The sequence below is a fragment of the Camelus ferus genome, chromosome X (genome assembly GCF_009834535.1).
Source record: "Camelus ferus isolate YT-003-E chromosome X, BCGSAC_Cfer_1.0, whole genome shotgun sequence".
In the NCBI taxonomy this organism is placed as follows: Eukaryota; Metazoa; Chordata; class Mammalia; order Artiodactyla; family Camelidae; genus Camelus; species Camelus ferus.
In genome coordinates, this window is record NC_045732.1 from 11,332,186 (window position 1) to 11,348,273 (window position 16,088).

Genomic DNA, 16,088 nt, shown 5'->3' on the forward strand with positions numbered 1-16,088 from the left:
TTCAAGTTTATTCAGATTTTCTTAACTGCTTCAGTTTTTCTATGAATTTCATTATACGTTGAAAACCACACTTTATTCTATATGCATGCAAATTTCAAAATGGTATCAGTACTAAAGATAATATACTGAGTAAAGTTTTTCTGAAAAAAGCTCTTCAAGGTTGAAAATCAAAGAGCCCCCTCTAGGTTATGGCTTTACTAACCAAAGCTTTATTTTTAAAAAAGAAAAATCCCGGCTCCATCATATTTATCATCAATAAACCAAAGAGGCGCATTTGCAGCCCACCCTTTGGCCTCTCCCCTCAGTAAATGCGCCCCTCTCTAGGTTTTTCCCAACCAACCAAAGGTAAGGCATCCCTACTGTTTCCCTCCCCTTCTCATAGTAAGCATGCAGACACTTCTAGCTCATCTGCATTTCCACCACCAGCTTTGCAATTTTTAAAAATTTTTATTTTTTTAATGGAGGTACTGGGGATTGAACCCAGGACCTCATGAGCTATATATACACCATCCCTCCAGCTTTGCAATTTTAAGTAAGGCAGAGTTTGGGCTCAGCTCCTAAGCCTTCTTCCTCGAAAATCACAGGACTGGGCTTCCTGTTGGGACCCATACACGGAAGGCAGCCAGATGGAAGCAGCGCCTTGAACAAAGAGCTGCAGACGCCGCCGCTGCAAAAAGATCCGGCAGGCATGCCTGTAAGCAGGGGCAGCTGCTTGGATAGACGTCACACCGGCATTGTCAAAACCTTAACCGCCCTCGGTGTTACACACTTGCTTGTAAAGACAGTAGAAAACATCGATGAACTGCTCCCCAAATGCTAATTTGTCCGTCCTTTCGAAAGCATATATCTTGCAATCTGCTTTGAAATAGTTCATCTTCTCCTTCATTGGCTCTTGGAAAGCAGAAGTGGCTTCTGGAGGTCAGTGGGTGGGATGTGCTTTAAAAGATAAAAATGAAAAGGAGCATCTGTTCGTTTACTGTAATGCCAAGGGTTCGGGTGGCCAGTCTGCGTAGGAATGTCACTGCATTTCAATCTCTGTTTCATGCCCAAGCTACACATACCCCAGCTCTCTGCTTTTCCACGGGCCAGCCTGCAGGCTCTGAAGGACTCAGGTGCCAGTGTTCAAGAGACAGGCTCCAGGGGGATCAGCGGTCAGCATTAGCTTGGGGAGGAAATTGTTACAAATGACGATTCCTGGGCCATCAGTTCAGATGTTATGCTACAGATGGGTCTCAGAGCAAACTTGCAGAAGGACAGAAAAGATTGCATTTATTAACTGTCATTAAAGTAAAACAGCTTGAAACCAGTATGAGAAATAACACTGAGATGACAGAATTTTTTGTGACAGTGCAGTTACAGTATGCAAAAAAGTAAACAGGTAAAGTGCACACACACACACACTCACATGCACACTTGGAGGTGGGAACATTTGGAAGGACTGCGGATGAGAAAAATACACAGTGACTGCCGAGCCAGGGTCAGGGGAGCACGGGCATTGAGGTATGTGTCCAGTAACGCTCGGGGCCTTTAAGTCTATGAAGTTCAGTTTTGCATCCACCCTCGGCCCTCCTTGCTCCCAGTCTAGCACCTAGATTCCATGTTGTGTTTTCGCAGTCTGGGCCACCAGGACTTTAGTGCCCTGGAAATGCCCCATCGCCCACAAATCACAATTAGCCTGCCAGTCCCACCTGAGCAGCTCTCCCTGAGAAGATTCAGATTCAGATTCAGATTCAGGAAGTTTGGGGTGGGGCCTGAGACTGCATTTCTAGCAAGCTCCCAGGAGATGCAGATTATGCTGGTCAATGCTTTTTTTTTTTTTTTTTTCAATTAAAAAAATTGCAGTTTGGTCAGTTTACAATGTGTCAATTTCTGGTGTACAGCATAATGTTTCAGTCATGCATGTACATATGTATATTCCTTTTCATATTCTTTTCATTATAGGGTTACTATAAGACACTGAATATAGTTCCCTGTGCTATACAGAAGAAACTTGCTGTTTATCTATTTCTTATACAGTAGTGTGTATCTGCAAATCTCGAGCTCCCAATTTATCCCTTCTCACCCCTTCCCCCCCATAACCGTGAGTTTGTTTTCTATGTCTGTGAGTTTGTTTCTGTTTTGTAAATAAGTTCATTAGTGTCGTTTTTTAGATTCCACATATGAGTGATATCATATAGTATTTTTCTTTCTCTGTCTGGCTTACTTCACTTAGAATGACAATCCCTAGGTCCATCCATGTTGCTGCAAATGCCATTATTTCATTCTTTTTTATGGCTGAGTAGTATTCCATTGTGTGTGTGTGTGTGTGTGTGTGTGTGTGTGTGTGTGTGTGTGTGTGTGTGTGTGTGTGTGTGTATACACACCACACCTTCTTTATCCAGTCATTTGTTGATGGACATTTAGGTTGCTTCCATGTCTTGGCTATTGTAAATAATGCTGCTATAACCATTGGGGCACATGTATCTTTTTAAATTAGAGTTTCCTCCAGATATATGCCCAGGAGTGGGATTGCTAGATCATAGGGTAAGTCAATTTTTAGTTTTTTAAGGAATCTCCACACTGTTTTCCATAGTGGCTGCACCAAACTACATTCCCACCAGCAATGCAGGAGGGTTCCCTTTACTCCACACCCTCTCCAGCATTTATCTTTTGTGAACTTTTGAAGTGATGGTCATTCTGACTGGTATGAAGTGATACCTCGTTGTAGATATGATTTGCATTTCTCTGCTAACATGAGCATTTTTTCATGTGCCTATTGGCCATTTGCACATCTTCATTAGAGAAATACTTGTTGAGGTCTTCTCCCCATATTTGGATTGAGTTGTTTGTTTTTTTGTTATTAAGTTGTATGAGCTGTTTGTATATTCTGGAAATTAAGCCCTTGTCAGTCGCATCATTTGCAAATATTTTCTCCCAGTCCGTAGGGTGTCTCTTTGTTTTGTTTATAGTTTCCATTGCTGTGCAAAAGCTTATGAGTTTACTTAGGTCCCATTTACATACTTTTGCTTTTATTTCTATTGCTTTGTTCCTACTTTGAACAGCAAAGGTGGTAGAACTTGTATCTCAACCTGAAAAAGAAAGGGACATCCAGGCCATGCTGAAACTTGGGGAGGGATTAATTCAAAAGAGATGCAGAGAAGATGATCAGCATCCCAAGAGCCACTCTAAGAGCAAATGATGAGACGCAGGGCTGGAGGAGGGGTGAGGAGGGGTGAGCAATGTCTCCCTCTAGGTCTGGAGGCCCTGGTGAGTGACAGATGTTTGGGACTCACTTGGTTGGTTGTTTTTTTGTGCCCCACCCCCCAGGGACTAACCTGGTTGTTTTTTGCTTTTGTGTTTTGTTTTTTGTTTTTTTTAATGGAGGTGCTGGGGATTGAACCAGGACCTTGTGCATGCTAAGCATGAGCTCTACTACTGAGCTGTACCCTCCCCCACCAGGGACTTACTTGGGACAGAAGTCAGGATGCTGGGAAGAAAAGGAAGCAAATGGAAGAGGAAGAGGCCAGATAAGGACTCGGGGAGAGACAACAAAAGCGACATTGTGTTGAGAGAGAGAGAATGTTCTGGCAATCTTCTCAGGTTGAAAATTAGAGTTCACCCTGGCCTAGACAAAAGAAGAGGCAAGGGCTGTGACAAACTCCTACTGAATGTCTTTTCGCACTGGGGAGCATCTTGGTACCCTCCAACTAACCTATGGAATCGCAGACAGTCCCACCTGATTATACACTGTTTTAGAAGACATATCCTGTATGATGACATTTGGTCCCTGCAACAAAAAAGGAGAAAAAGGTTTTGTGCTGAATGAAAATTTCCAGCACCCAAAAAAGGAATGTAGTGATTTTGAAACCCAGTGCTCAGCCATGTATTTGAGGTCAATGGACAAACATTCAAAGCCAATTAAAAGCAGACTCTTTTACATACATCTGCTGTCTTGTAGCGGCTCTAAAAGTGTACACACACATATTTTGTAAGTTGTGGTTCTCTGCATCTGCCTGACTGTCTCTTCAATTTGGGGGACAATGGCTTGTGCTGTGACCTCACTTCCCTGACGGATCTAAGAAGAATTGTTGACTTTTCAGCTTCTTCCACTTTTTACTTGTTAGGATGAAGTGGTGAGTGCTAACTCCTGACATGCCAGACTAGAAATCACACTTTATTTTCTCACAGTTACGGTGGCTCGGGAGTCCAGGCACCCTTTGGCTGAGTCTCCCATCACAGGGTCTCTCAATGGCTGCAGTTAAGATGTTGACCAGGGCTGGGTCTCATCTGAGGGTGTGAGTGAGGAAGGATTCACTTCTAAACTTAGACGTTTATTGGTGAGTTTCCGTTCTGCACAGGCTATTGGCCAGAGGCCACCTTGCGTTCCTTGCCACCTGGTCCTCCCCACAGGGCAGCTTACAACATGCGGGTCAGCTTGTGAAAGCCAGCAGGAAGGATTCTGCTGCAAAGACAGACGTCCCAATCTTTGTAACCTAATCACTGGACTGGTAACTCATCACCTTTGCCGCATCCTTTTGGTTAGAGGCGAGTCACAGGTCCTGCCCACAAGCAGTGGAAGGGGATACACAGAGAGAGAACTCCAGCAGGTGGGGCTCATGGAGGACGCATCTTAGGGTCTGTCCACCACAGCTGCTCTCAAGGTTGTGTGCTGGGGCGAGGGAGCTGCAGTGTCCACCCCTGTCTGTCAGCCAGGAAGGGCTGCCTCTGGGGTGGGCACTTAAACTCCCAGGCACGTCTGGCCCCCCAGGCTTCCTGAGATCACTGGCGTAGTGAGTTCCTGCCACCTGAGGTGGTCCCAGGCTGCATGTTGGGGGTGAGTGAGTATGTTAATGGGGTGCAAGGCTGACACGGCTGGAGTACAGAAAACATCTGCTGTCCTCTCTTTTCAGAATTGAATTTGCTGGGTTTTACCCTGTGGAGTGGACAGAACTACTCCAGGTTAGTTACAGGGCTTTAAGAGGATAAAACGTTTTGCTGTGGCTTGTATCTTGGCATTGAGCCCCGTTTCTGTCCCCTGGAGAATTCAGCAGCTCTGCAAATATTTCACATGATGAATGGGGTTTGAACCGGGGCTTAGAACCCCGAGAGTCTGATTTGTGGTTTTTGTCGGGGATCGACCTCCCCGAACAAAACACGAGAGTCTTGGCTTCTGAAGGAATCTCGTCCTCTCCTCTGAAGAAGCAACAGAAACTGATGGGTTGAAAAATAATGCGGAAAAGTACGACTTCATCTCTGCAGTGGTCAGAGAGTGAGTCTGTCAGCTACGTGGTCTCAGCCTGGGAAGAGGTGAGACCAGAAGAGGGAAGGAGAGGGCGGGGTTTGTGTTCTGAGAAGAAGGAGGAAACTAAATTAATCTGAATATTATTACCCCACTGCCTTCCATGCGTTGGCAGCATTAGATACTTGAAGTCATGCTTAATACTCCCATCCACCCATCTTTTTATCTCTAGTTTATGCATAAGGGACCAGAAGAGGCGAGGAAACTTGTCCAGGGTCACGGAGGTGGCAGAGAGAATCAAACCCAGGAGGATTACACTGTAAGCACCGGAGGGGAACTGGGGGCTCATTTCCCTGTCAACGTGTCTACAACCTGGTCAGACCGAGGAAAGCACTTTCGCCACACACCACCTGGAAGCAACACTTTTGAGAAGCTGGAGGCAGCAAGTTGAATTTGATGCCATCCTTGCACTTTCAAGGAAGTGAGTGAGTGTGTATGTGGGGGGCGGGGTGAGGCGAACAGATGGACAGGCATGTATACATGTTACGTGTTTCAAGCTTTGTTTACATATTATGTTTCTTTTTGTGCACACTATACTAATACAGTGAAATGGAATGATTATTTCTGGGCAGGCTGTATCCTCTGGAGTCCCCACGCATACCAGACTGTCCAGTCTCAGATACCTCACAAAAAGGACTAAATCCACTCGTTAACCACAGACTTCGGTTGATTTTGAAGTGACTGCTTCACGGGTACTTCAGGGGCCCTGAGCAGGGAACAGGAAATCCACAGTAACCTCAAGGGCTTGGCTTGCGGTGAGAACTACCACGTGGCGGTGCGTAACACAAGCTGGCGTGCAGCTGGCCGTGCGCACCACAGAAATGTTTGTCTGGTACACGCACCAGACGACAGCTCAGTATCAGAGGGACTGAAAGGCACTCACGGAGAAAGTGTGGGTCCTTCATTCCTGGGGAGGGGGGACCTGATGGTTTAAACATGATAGCTCTTCCCCCCAAGTCTTTGAGTCTGCATTGCTCATGGTTGAACGTCTCGAGTAAACCCGGTCCACAGCCCCAATCTCTCAAACCTGTGACAGTTCTTTAGTCTATGACACGGATCAGGCAACTTATTAAGAGGCTCCATATTTTAGCCTTTGCAAGCCTCACAGTCTGTTGCGATCACCCAGCACTGCTGTGGGGGCCCCAGAGCAGCCACAGGCAGAAGGTAAACAGATGGGTGTGGCGTTGTACCAATAAAGCTTTATTTACAAAACCAGACAGCTGGCCCCTGGGCTGTAATTGGTCTTTTGTGTCAAACTAAGCACACCAAAATAATAATAAAGTAAGAAATATGTATGGGCTTCTGTCATTTTGTATTTGCTAGATTTGCTAGATTATTTGATTCTACTTTAGAAAACATGAGAAGCTCTGAAGAAGCAAGCAGCTCATGAGACACATGAGACGTCTAAGTAAGCAGAGCATATGGGCGCTGCGCAGAGACACAAAGGGACTGCAGGATCAGGACCTCAACATTGGTGAGGTCGTAAGTTGGCCATCACTGGGGACACACAGCCTGGCCACTCACCTCTGCCTGACAAACACAGCAAGCGCCCACGTTGCTGGGCCTGTTGGCCAGCAAGCTACACCTGCGGCCAGGCGAGCTTGCCCTGAGGTCGCCCAGCCGTCAGGCGGCCTGGACTGCAGGCACCTTCTGCTGCTGAGCCCCTCGCTCACTGGCAGTTGTGGTGCTCCTGACCGCACGGGCAGCAGGGCAGGCTGCCGAGGCAGAGAGAGGCACCTGCTCACCCGGGAACTCAAGATTAAGGTAATGTGGCCCTTCCCCTCCGCTGCATCCCACCCTGCATGCGTCCAGGTACCCACATTCCCCCCTTTCTCTGTAGTGCTTTAAATCACTTAATGTGATTTAAGCATCATTAAGCATCGTGACTCGAGCATCTCCATCCGGTCTCAGGGACAGCCTGGCCAGTTATGAACTTGGTGGCCACCACTGAATCAAAGTGACTTCCCACAGAATACCTTTGAATCATAAAGCTGGCCATGTTAGAAGAGTCAGGTCGGGGGAGGGCAAAGCTCAGTGGCAGAGCGCGTGCTTAGCATGCATGATGTCCTGGGTTCAGTCCTCAGTGCCTCCATTAAAAAAATAAAACAATAAATAAATAAAGCTAATTACTGCCCCCTCCTTCCAAAAAAAAAAAAGCAGAGTCAGTCAGGAAAAGGAAATTTTTCTGGGTAACGGTGAGAAACCTGGCAGCCACTACCTTACCCTTGAGGTCAAGGCGACTGATGCCAGTAACAAGCCATGTGGATGTCAAGTACCCCCGATGTGGTGTGCTGAGGGGGCTACTTCACCTCGGCGTGTTCCTCCCCAAATCCATAACCCAGTCTAGTCATGAGAAAAAAGTCAGACAAGCCCACATTGGGGAGCTTTCTGTGAAATACATGACCAGTGCTCCTCAAGGCTGTCCACGCCATGAAAAACAAAGAAAGATCACAGACCAGAGGAGGCTAAGGAGATGTGACAACTAAATGCAATGAGCGGTCCTGGGACATTGGTGCACAGACGGGAAATCCAAATAGAGTCAGTGAAGTCGGGAGCTTAGTTACTAGTAACGTACTGATGTTCCTTTCGGAGTTTTGACAAAAAAAGCATAGTTATGAAAGATGTGTTCAGGGAAATCAGGTAATGGGTATGCAAGCTCTTTCTGTATTATCTTTGCAACTCTTTTGTAAATCTAAAATTATTCCAACATAAAATAAAATGTAGCTTTTAAAATACAGTAACACAATAGTTCCTGCAGGCCTTCTACAAATGTAATTGGCAAAAGTAAAGACGTATCATACTTAATTAAATTTTTAGAAAGCTGCTGTCTGTGCCTGGGAGAAATCTCTCGGTTGTCGTAAAAATTCTGCCACCTTTCAGACAGCCGTCCTCGGTTACTTCCTGTTATTTCTACTGCTAGTCAAATACTTCTACATTCCTTGAAGTTCAAATAGATTGAATTGAAACAAATATTTTGGCCAGCGGCCAGTGAAGGCATTTCCAGCACCCGAATCAGCAGCCCTCCAACACTAAAGAAGTGAGTCGCTTCCGTTTCCAGGGCCCCTCCTTCCCACGCAGCACCTGAGTTATTTCAGCTCTAAGGATGTACAGACGGTTGGTCCCTTTCTCCTTGTGTGTGCGCTAGTGATTGTGTTGTGGGTGAGAGGGAGAGGACAGAATAACCTTTTTTTTTTTTTTAATGAAGTACAGTCAGTTACAATGTGTCAGTTTCTGGTGTACAGCATAATGTCCCAGTCATGCATATATATGCATATATTCATTTTCATATTCTTTTTCATTATATTCAGATATTGAATATAGTTCCCTGTGCTATACAGAAGAAATTTTTAAAATCTATTTTTATATATAGTGGTTAATTTTTGCAAATCTCAAATTTTATTGAGCCCCCACAGTGTCCAGACCCTCCTGGCTGTCGTTTTATTCCGTGGTTCTTAAAGTGTGCTCTCAAATGAAAGCACAAACTCAGCATCGTCAGGGGAGCTCGTTAGAAGGTCAAGTCCATGGAAGCCTTGTATAAATATCTTTATTGTTTTTTTTCCCCCTCAAAATGTGGTATTTGAAGCTAGAAAGGCATTCATTGCATAACCACGCAAATGATACCGTAGTGAAGGAGCAGAAAGTTCATCTTGCATTTGGGAAGACCAATATGTTCAAGGATGTGTCACCGAAATCTCCAGTGCAAGGTCATTTTTTGCTGCTTGGAAATTGTTTGTGCTGGTTTTCACTAGAACAACCTGGATGATATATGGGACCCGTTTTTATGCCATGATTTAGTTGGCCAATCTATCCCCAACTTACAAGCGAGCTGGGTCCTAGAAGGTGTTCAAGATTTGAAAAAGATATTCCCCAAATACAGTGCTACAAATGAAGGTACGGCTGCCAGGCTGGCCTCACCACTCCTGTTCTGTCAGGAGCCCCAAGCCCTGCCCCGGGAAGAGCTCTGATCTCTGGCCCTTGACCTCAGCTGAGGGTCACCGCAGCGGGGGCAGGGAGTGGACTTGGCCCTGGCAGGGGGCTGCTTTTTAATCCTGCCTTTCCTTCCTCCTTCCCTCCATCAAGTCTCCCTAATTTTGAATTTTGAAGCAGAGGTTAAGCTTCTGGTGCCTCTGAGAGCCCTGGGCTTCTTTCTTCTTCAAGCAGAGGAGCCCACCTAGTACCAGAGACTCCAGGGAGAGAGAACAAATCCTAAAGCCGCCCCTGAGATCCTGAGTCCCAGGTTAGATCTGCAGGACAGCAGTGACAACAGATGATTTTTCTCCTCTACAACTCATTCCCCAGGTGAAAGTGTTTTCTCTCTGGCAAAGAAGTCACCGCCATTCCAAATCCTTGCTGGGATGACAGGGAATGGGGCTCCCTTAACCTGAGCAGAAAGCCTGGGTCAGGCCTGCATTTGTGGTTTTAAGCCAAAAAATTTCAGGATAGTTTGATATGAAGTGACATTTTCAAGTGTCCTGGAGAGTCAGCCCACTGCTCAGCCCTGTTGCTGTCGGGCTAGCTGTTTCTGCCCTCTGCCCCTGTTGGCGCAGACAGCCTATTCCCTGAAACGCAACCTGAAAACAAGATACAGATCTCTCTTTTGTAGGCATCCCAAATCTTTTTAAATTGAAGTGTAGTTGATTTACAGTACTGTGTTAGCTTCAGATGTACAACCAAGTGATTCAGGTATGTGTATATATATATATAAAAGTTTTTTTAATGTTATTATATATATAAATTTATATATATATAAAAATTTCTTCTGTATAGCACAGGGAACTATATACATATACATATATGTATAAAGGTTATTTTCCATAAGTTATTACAAGATTCTTTTGTATTTTTTTATTGAAATACAGTCAGTTTACAATGTTGTGTCAATTTCTGCTGCACAGCACAATGCTTCAGTCATACATGAAAATACATATATTCGTTTTCATATTCTTTTTCACCGTAAGTTACTACAAGATATTGAATATAGTTCCCTGTGCTATACAGTAGGACCTTGTTGTTTATCTGTTTTATATACAGTAGTTAGTATCTGCTAATCCCAAATTCCAAATGTACCCCTCCACCCTCCTCTTTTCCCCTTGGTAACCATAAGTTTGTTTTCTATGTCTGTGAATCTGTTTCTGTTTTGGAAATAAGTTCATTTGTGTCATTTTTAAAGATTCCACATATAAGTGATATCATGTGATATTGTCTGTCTTTGTCTGACTTACTTCACTTAGTATCATAATCTCTGGGTCCATCCATGTTGCTGCAAATGGCAATATTTCCTTCTTTTTAATGGCTGAGTTGTATTCCATTGTGTATATATGCCACATCTTCTTAAGCTGAATGTCTGTTGATGGGCACTTAGGTTGTTTTCATGTCTTGGCTATTGTAAATAATCCTGCTTTGAACACTAGGGTGCACATATCTTTCTGATTTAGACTTTTTGTTTTTGTCTGGATATATGTCTAGGAGTGGGATTGCTGGATCATATGGTAGCTCTATTTTTAGTTTTTTGAGGCATCTCCATCCTGTTTTCCATAACTGCACCAAACTACGTTCCCACCAACAGTGTAGGAGGGTTCTCTTTTCTCCATACCCTCTCCAGCATTTCTTATTTGTAGACTTTTTGATGATGGCCACTGTGACTGGTGTGAGGTGATATCTCATTGTGGTTTTGATTTGCATTTCTCTGACAATTAGCTATGGTGAGCATATTTTCACATGCCTTTTGGCCATCTGTCTGTCTTCCTTGGAAAATTGTCTATTTAGGTCCTCTGCCCATAGCATCCCAAATTTTCCTGACAGCTGCCCTTGGAGCAGTCCTCACCAGGCTTGAGGTGGGACCAGGCTTCCCCAGGCACCACCTGGGGTCGGCAAATAACTAGTCTGTTCTGCTGCTCCTTGTGAGAGCAGTTAGAACAACCAGTGTGAGCTGTGGGGCTACCAGGGTTCCCCACACTCACAGGAGAAGTCCCATTCATTGTCTTGAACACCTTAGAGTGATTTCCATGTCTGCAGTAAGCTGACTAGTGTTCCCCAAAGATGACCGGTGCTAATCTCCGCAACCTGTAATCGTTACTATAGTTGGTAAAAGGGTCTTTGCAGATGTGATTAAATTAAGGGTGAAGAGATGACCCTTGATTCTCTAGGAGGGCCTTTAGGGCATCACAAGTGTCCTTATGGGAAAGCGACAGAGGGAGGTGGGACCCAGGTGGAAGAGGATGCTGTTGACCACAGAGGCAGAGACCGGAGTCCTGCTGCCACAGACCAGGAGTGCCAGTAGACCCCAGAAGCTGGAAGGGACAAGGAACAGATTCTCCCCTAGAGCCTCCAGACCCTGCGGACACCTTCATACCAGACTTCAGGCCTCCCAAAGGGAAAGGGTTCTCTTGTTTTAAGTAGTTGCTCATACTTTGTTACAACAGCCCTAGGAAATGAACATATCCCCCAAAGGCAACTCAAATTCACCCTGCCCAAATAAAACTCATTATTGCCTGCCTTCACCTGTTCTTCAGTCCCAAATTCCATTTATCAAGTCAAGTTACTTCCGCCAGGAACCCAGGAGTTGTTCTGGACGGACTCCAGCCTCCAGGATACACACAGCCCCTGGGAGCTGGGAGTGGAGACTCAGATTCAAAATGAATGAGACTGGGGGACTTCTGGACTGATCCACAAGACTCTACTTCTTAGTCCTGACGCATTCAACTTCCCCACAAAGAACATGCCTTCGCTCACGTTGAAGCACTGATGAAAGGTCACCCCCACTTCCTCTCAGCCATCAAGATAATAGCTCAGTCGGTCTGTCCTGGATGTGCTTTGAAATGCTTCAGAAAAAAAAAAAAAGTGGACGGGGATGAAACAAAAGAGTTCTATTTTTGTGTCTGCCTAAAGCTTCCACGATAAAAGATTTTTTTTTTTTTTTTTTTTAGTTTCACCTATGGTTTTGTGAATCTGTTTTTTCTTCTCTTCTCTACTTCGATTTTTCTCCTGCTGAAACTTTTGCAGTTAAAAGCTGTTTTGCCCTTAATGTGCTTTAATTGTCTCATAGTGGTTCCTGATTTTTTCTTCACAGCCAGAGTTAATGTTTCATATTTCCTGCATCTTTTACATTCCTTCACAAGCCCTCTCTGGTATTGGACAAGTAAAAAGTGCTCAAGAAATAGATGCTCATTGGACACTTTATTAAAAAACCAAAAAACTGAAAAATAGCCAATGGCTTTCTAAAACTGTACTTTAAAATATAAAAATTTTTACAATAGTAGCCTCAGCTAAGTACTCTCTAAGTACCCCTGATTTGAATAGTTAGGTATGGTTTCATATGTGTGTGTGTGTGTTTAACCATCATTTTTTCACTTTATTAATTTTCATTTTAAAAATATTTATCGATGTATAGTCAGTTTACAGTGTTTCAATTTCTAGTGTACAGCATCATGTTTCAGTCATATACATACACATATTCATTCTCATATTCCTTTTCATTATAGGTTACTATAGGATATTGAATATAGTTCCCTGTGCTAGACAGAAGAAATTTCTTGTTTATCTATTTTATATATAGTAGTTAGTATCTGCAAATCCCTAACTCCCAGTTTATCTCTTGCCACTCCCTTTCCCCTCTGTAACCACACGTTTGTTCTCTATGAGTCTGTGTCTGTTTTGTAAATAGGTTCATTTGTGTCTTTTAAAAAAGATTGCACATATAAGTGATATCATATGGTATTTTTCTTTCTCTTTCTGGCTTACTTTGTTTAGAATGATGATCTCCAGGTCCATCCATGTTGCTGCAAATGGTATTATTTTATTCTTTTTTATGGCTCAGTAGTATTCCATTGTATATGTGTACCACAACTTCTTTATCCAGTCATCTGTTGATGGACATTTAGGTTGTTTCCATGTCTTGGCTATTGAGAATAGTGCTGCTATGAACATTGGGGTGCATGTATCTTTTCAAATTAGAGTTCCCTCCAGATGTATGCCCAGGAGTGGGATTGCTGGATCATAGGGTAAGTCTTTTTTTTGAGGAATCTCCACACTGTTTTCCATAATGGCTGCACTAAACTGCATTCCCACAAACAGTGTAGGAGGGTTCCCTTTTCTCCACACTCCAGCATTTATCGTTTGTGGACTTTTGAATGATACCCATTCTGACCAGTGTGAGGTGATACCTCATTGTCATTTTGCTTTGCATTTTTCTGATAATTAGCAATACTGAGCATTTTCATGTGCCTATTGGCCATTTGTATGTCTTCATCGGAGAATTGCTTGTTTAGGTCTTCTGCCCATTTTTGGATTGGGTTTTTTGTTTATTTGTTATTAAGTTGTATAAGCTGTTTGTGTATTCTGGAAATTAACCCCTTGTCAGTCAGAAAATACTTGCAAATATTTTCTTCCATTCTGTTGGTGTCTGTTTGTTTTGCTTATTGTTTCCTTTGCTGTGCAAAAGCTTATAAGTCTAATTAGGTCCCATTTGTTTATTTTTGCTTTTATTTCTATTGCCTCTATAGACTGCCGTAGGAAAACACTGCTAAGATTTATGCTCAGAAAATGTTTTGCCTATATTTTCTTCTAGGAGATTTATAGTGTCTTATGTTTAAATCTTTGAGCCATTTTGAGTTTATTTTTGTGTGAGGGAGTTAGCCACCATTTAGTTTCTTCTAGTTACCAGCAGGAAACTTGGCTGTTCATATACGTAATATTTTAAAGAACATGTTCTAAAGGTCAAGGAGTTAGAATTCAGACCTAAGTGAGAATCCAGTTTTATAGGCAAAGCTTTCTCACTGATGGTTTCAGACTCTTTCCTGTTTGGTGATTGGTGTTTGAAGATCAAGGGATTCTCAACAGGTGGTCAAGTACCTAAATATCTAAAAGGGAAGTCAACTCACTTGCTGAATCATAGGGACCCCAACTCGGGTACACAGTGAGTCAGGCAGGAAATGGCTAAAACTGCCTTTTGAAAAATACCCCATTAAAAGGTGTTTTGGAAAGGCTGACCTGACTAACTGAAAGGTACTTAACCCTATAATTTGAAAGGTAAAAGCAGTATTTTGGAACTCCATCCTCCATTACATTTTATAATTATAAATCCTTGTTAGAACAACAACAACAACAAAAAAACTAAAATAATTTGAGCTCTGTTTCAGAGAGAGGATTAGCTATTGATTAAATCTGTGAAAGTTGGTTGTTTGCCTTTTGTTGATGAATTCAGTACCTTCTGATAAAGTGACAGCAGAACTCCCTTTCATTTCACTGTCTCTGCTCTATTACAGGAAATTAGCCTCAGACTCAAAAAGGTGGAACACATGCACATGGAAAGGCTACTGAATGCTTAGGTGTGGATGCTCACAGGTTATGCTCTGAGGTCCAGAAGGGTATATGCTCACCCTTGTGTCTCCTGAGTAATGCAGATGAATGTCCAAGAAGCAAGAAGCTCCACAGAACAAAAGTGGTCCAGGCTTTCCAAAAGAATGAAAGCTCGATGCTGACAGTCTACTCTTGGAAATTCTGGCTGAGTTGTGAGTTCTTAGAAAAGAAAGCTGTCACCACTACAAGTCCACACTGGTTCAATGTCATACTAAATTCTTCCAAAAGGGCTGCAAGATTGATAAACTGGGGCTATGCCTTTCAGTCAAAAGATAGTGGTATTTTCATAAGATGATTGTTCGACAGTCTTGTAATGATATGTGAGGCATGATACAGAAATCCAGGTGTGACAGTGGCACAGGTAGATGTGCTCAACTATATAATCCCAAGCATGCTGATGAAAGATGTTTGAGGGGCTGAGAGGAGGGCATATCTCACAGCAGGCCACACAAGTCTCGGTCCAGTCCCTTTCAGCATCTTTGTTAATGTCCATGTAGACAGCAGCTTTATAAATATTCAAAGGATGCTAAGCTGGAAGGGATGCCTAACGTGAAGATAAAAAAAAAAAAAAAAAAAAAAGAAAATTCAGCAAAATGACGTTTAGTAAGGATGAAGGTAAATTTACACCTAAGTTCAAAAAGTGCTGCTATAACCCTTTCAAATGGCAGATGGATGATCTGACACTGATTATACAGTGAACATAAAATGTGAAAGATGGGTTTGGCTGTGATTTATAGAGACCGTGATTTCACGCTTGTAGAGTCTAGTGGTCTAAGTGTCAGCCCCAGGAGATAACTAAGAGTTAAGTCAGTACCAGCTTTGGTTGGGAGGGAGCACTGTTGTAGGATAGGAGACTTCCAGAAACTCTAGGTGCATTTATATATGGTCCTTTATCTTTTGCTTGACCATCTACTTTTATTATTTTTTTTACATCCACTCTTTGAATTTTCTATCTGGAGATAATTATAGAATCACGTGTAAGAAATAATACAGGGCTTCCTTTGCATCTTGCATCTGGCCTCTCCCAAGGGTAACATCTAATAAAATTTAGCACAGTATCACAACCAGAATATTAACATTGATAGAATCCACCAAGCTTATATATGCATGTGTGTGGGTATTTAGTTCTGTGTAATTTAATCAATCTGTGCAAATCTGTGTAACCACCACAGCCAAGGTACACTAGAGATTGACTCTTACTGGCACCTTCCTTAATTCTTTGTTTACAAAGGAAAAATCTCATTCCTTTAACTAGAGGCATTCTGGACATGTAGCTTGGCATTATTTGTAGGTCAGTAAGCCCTGCCCAGGGCTGTGACTGGGGCCAAGGGGATCTTGCATTCACTTCAATTGTCTGGGTAAGAAGTTAAAAGATCAGCCATACAATGCAGACCGTAGAGTGCAAATCGCTCACTTGACCGCTAAAGAAACTAGGACTACTGTGGAGATTCCT

The 16,088-nt window shown here is 43.2% G+C and overlaps 1 long non-coding RNA gene across 2 annotated transcripts in view; it reads left to right on the forward strand.

Moving 5' to 3' along the window:
* The window catches only part of LOC116661810, a 38,197-nt gene extending 31,534 nt beyond the window's left edge, over positions 1-6,663 (forward strand). Inside the window, exons 8-9 of one of the 2 annotated variants that reach the window (XR_004317768.1) lie at positions 5,451-5,699; positions 5,851-6,478. This is a non-coding gene — a long non-coding RNA (uncharacterized LOC116661810). Of the gene's footprint in view, positions 1-5,450; positions 5,700-5,850 lie in introns of both variants that reach the window. The other variant, XR_004317769.1, reaches the window with a different exon arrangement.
* The last annotated feature ends 9,425 nt before the right edge of the window (positions 6,664-16,088 follow it).